This window comes from Ictalurus punctatus, chromosome 11 (assembly GCF_001660625.3).
Source record: "Ictalurus punctatus breed USDA103 chromosome 11, Coco_2.0, whole genome shotgun sequence".
NCBI classification, from domain to species: domain Eukaryota; kingdom Metazoa; phylum Chordata; class Actinopteri; order Siluriformes; family Ictaluridae; genus Ictalurus; species Ictalurus punctatus.
Window position 1 is genome coordinate 21464264 of NC_030426.2, and position 4037 is coordinate 21468300.

The following is a 4037-nucleotide window of genomic DNA, read 5'->3' on the forward strand; positions in this document are numbered from 1 at the left end:
CCAAATACATTATGTGGCCCATATGACCAAACATGCTGTCCCATATGATCAAATACAGTATGTGTCCCAAATGATCAAACACACACACACACACACACACACACACACACACACACACACACACACACACACACACACACACACACTTATTTTGTTTGTTTGTTTGTTTAACTTCTTGATTTTTTTTTCCTAAAAGCTTCATGGAAAAACGCCTTTTCCGCATTTGCATGTCAATTAATTATTTTACAGAGACCATTTTCTGTCCTTCAAGAAAGTAATATGCATATTAAGTAATAGACCACTTGTCAAATAAAAAACAGTCTAACAGACTAACTTTGGTGCTTTCTCCAAGATACTGATTGTACATACTAGGTGAATTATTTTCTATAAAGCACCCCTAGGTTGTAATTAAAATGCCAGAATATTATCTCTATTACAGAGAACAGTATTTTTCAGTCCCATGTAGAAAGTTTTCATTGTTCTTTACAGATTGTCCAATATATCCATAATGATTCAGTATCCTATATTCCTATAAGAATTCTCAAGTGTTGACTGAATTACCTGTCAGTTCTACTGTATTTATCTAGCACTTTTACCAGTAGGCATTGTCACAAAGCATTTTTACAGAAATCCAGACGCAGATTTAGATCCTGATTGAGCAAGCCAGAAGAGACGGTGGCAAGAAAAAATACTCCCTTAGACGAGATAAGGTTTTCAAAAGAAAACCTATCCTCTTCTAACTGACACCAGATAGTGTGATCATGAGTCATTATTTTTCCACAACTATATGCTATAATGTCAAACAGTACTACTGAATGTGTTGAAAGAAACTTCCATACAAGCAGGAGTGCCTTTTTGGATTTTATTATAGCTTTTAGCTTTAAATCTATAGTATCTAAATGATGATATCCATTGAATAAGGAATGAGACTTGGACATAAACTGTTTTCAGTCATTATTCTATCCAAGTGACACCATCCACAGTAATCATTTCAATCATTACCGTCCTCAGCGGCAGTGCGTGATTCTCAGGTGAAGGAAGCTCCAAGCAGAAGTAGAGCTTCAGGATGGATCAGGCAGGTTTGGAGGGCAGAAGGAGTCAGGGTCAGGTTACAGAGAGGGAGAGACAGAAATAGAGAGAGAGAGGGGAGAGAGAGAGAGAGAGAGAGAGAGAGAGAGAGAGAGAGTGAGAGAGAGAGAGTGAGAACAGATTCTGTGTATGCGCTTGTCCTATAAGAGGATGTATATTGTGTGCAAGCAGGTACTACATCGCAAGACTAGCGATGACAGCATAACCAAAGCGTAACTAACACTTTCCTACACGTGCTTATTTAGTGATCTGAAATTCAGCACTTATAAGCAATGCAGTATGTTATAGTCATATGACTAAACCTTAAAGGTTTGATGCAGACCCCTACAACAGAGAGTTCAACCCCTATCAGAGAGGGATCCAAGTAAAAACCTCTTCAGCAAGCTATCCAAGAAGCTTGGATGAACCTTTCTTTCAAATTGCAGGCCTGATCTTGCACCCGATCTCATGTGTGTTAAACCATTAAAGAGTTTAGCTGTGAGTTACAGTACGTGATTTGTGCGTTTAAAGCCTTATCAAGCAACCTCAAAATATGTTTATCTGGAGCTTATGTTTTGAAGACTGTGAACTAGCTTGACTTCAAAGTGAGTACAGATTCTGGTTTTCCGTTAGAGAATTGGGGTCAATAGACCACATAACCTACTCTTTGCTATAAAGAGCTTTGTGCAAGGAGGCATTTTATATTGTAGATAAATAACAATGCTTATTTCTTCGTTTGCTGAAAGAATATTTTTCTGAACAAGCATTACATGTCTTTTTTAAAGAGGGACTGAAGCACCATTTTACTTTTATGTTAGATACTACTGGAACCAGCTCCCAGAAGATCTTAGGTGTGTCTAATATTTAGTTATTTTTAAATCCATGTTGAAACATCTTTTTTTTTGTGTGTGCCTACCTTTAAGCTCATAGCAAATTATTTCTGCTGCATATTTTCATTGCCCTCATTTTTAACATTTTCTTAATTTTTTATTTTACATTTCAACTTCTTTTTATTGGCTTTCCATTTGAGCTCTGTAATAGTTTGCTTTAGTGCAGTTTCTGATACCATAGACCATAATATTCTTTTAGGTAGTCTAGAAAATGTCGATGGAGATAAGGGTGCAGCTCTTTCCTATCTCATGTCTTATTTGACTGATTTAGTATTTGCATACTAAGTGTTTGGCGTTCCACAAGGCCCTGTTCTATGCCCATTGCTCTTTTCTTTGTATCTGTTACCTCTGGGTACAATCATTCTTTGTTTTGCCATATTTGGACGAGCAAACATTTGATCCTCAGTGGCTATTAATAAAGTTGACACATTCAAGCGACACATAAAATTGACCTGTTGTAGTAATTTTTACAATTTAAATGAACAAAAACCAGACCAGTCACATGGAAAAAGTAAGTACACCCCGACATTTATCACACCTTCAAATCCATAAAATTTGAATCAGGTGTTGAAGATTGGGTGCCAGTGATTAGAACCTGCTTAAGGAGTGCAGGTGGAACCTATCTTCTGTATACCACTCTCATATCTAGGGTCTGGAGTTCCCTTTGTTATTGAAGTGTGTGGTGTCATCATGCCAAGATCTAAAGAGTTCTATAAGGCCTTCAGGGCCTAAGAGTCTGGCAAGGGATTTAAAAAGATCTCCAAATTTTTGGAAATACATCATTCCACTGTAAGGGAATAAATAAAAACAAAGAGGAGTGACTTGTAAATGTACTTGGACTTGTATTTAAACAAAACAAAAGAAAAAAAAACGTATAAAGACAAGGTGTTTGATGTTTAACCTAATAAAGTGCATAGTTTTTTTTTTTAAACATTTATTTTGAAATTGAAGCATGCAACATGTTCCAAAAAAAAGGTCCATACTGTCCCAATTCTTTCTGAATTGTGGTTGTATATTTGCCTTGACTTGTTGTATATTCAATACTTAAGATACCAATAACAATACATGATGATGTGTCACTGGTGAAAAGACAGTTAATGAGCTTTAAAGATTAAGTCTCTTTATTAAGATTTATACTCAAACATGCATTGTTGTGCTTCGTTGATAAAGATCTAAATATGCAAATGGAAATGAACTGCTTAATGAATCACTGACATTATGATGTTATTAGTTTGGCTAATTAAGTGGCCTTCTCAACAAATCATTGTACATCCATATACTCAAAGAACAGAAATTCATTATTACAGTGAATAGTATTAATAAGTTAACGGTAAGACAAACCTTATAAAATGCTTTAACCAGAATGTTAATAGTTAATAGTTATCAACTTGCAAAGCTTGTTCAAGGAAAGACCCGATAAGCACGTCAGCAAGCCTCAAGATAAATATGATTACTTCCTTTGAACTAGCTATGAGTAATTATTAGCCATAACATCTTTAAAGATATTTGTATGAGCAAAAAAGAAGCAATTGTACTCCTGGGTATTACCCAAGATCTTACACAGGCACACACCGGTGAAAACTAAGTAAGTATAAAGTTGCTAAGAGATTAGGATAAAATAATTCAGATCTTTAAGAGGAAACATTTTAGAGGAAACAGAGCTCCTTAAAAACAGGAAAGTAAAAAGTCAGGTGTGAAAAATGCAAACTTTTGTCTATGCATTGGACAAATTTGGGATTCATTTTGTATTTCAAGTCACTAAATCAGTGGTCTTCAGTAGAGAAAAAGGTGTTGACATCATTAACAGGTTTGTGGTTGCTTCACTTTTTTCCCCTTTCATTTTATTTAGAACTGTGGTTATCACGTTCCTGAGGTTTAGAGTCGTGACTTTCACACAAGCTGTTCACAAACACATCTCACTGCACTTGTACTATACATTACAATACAAACATCAGCTCTGTTTACTTTTGCTCTCTGATTTCCATTTAGCGATGCTTTTGGGTTTTTCTTTTTTTTTTTTGCATAAATTACACTATTAGATGATGTCATGGTGACGTTCTATATCTACATGGCTGATGG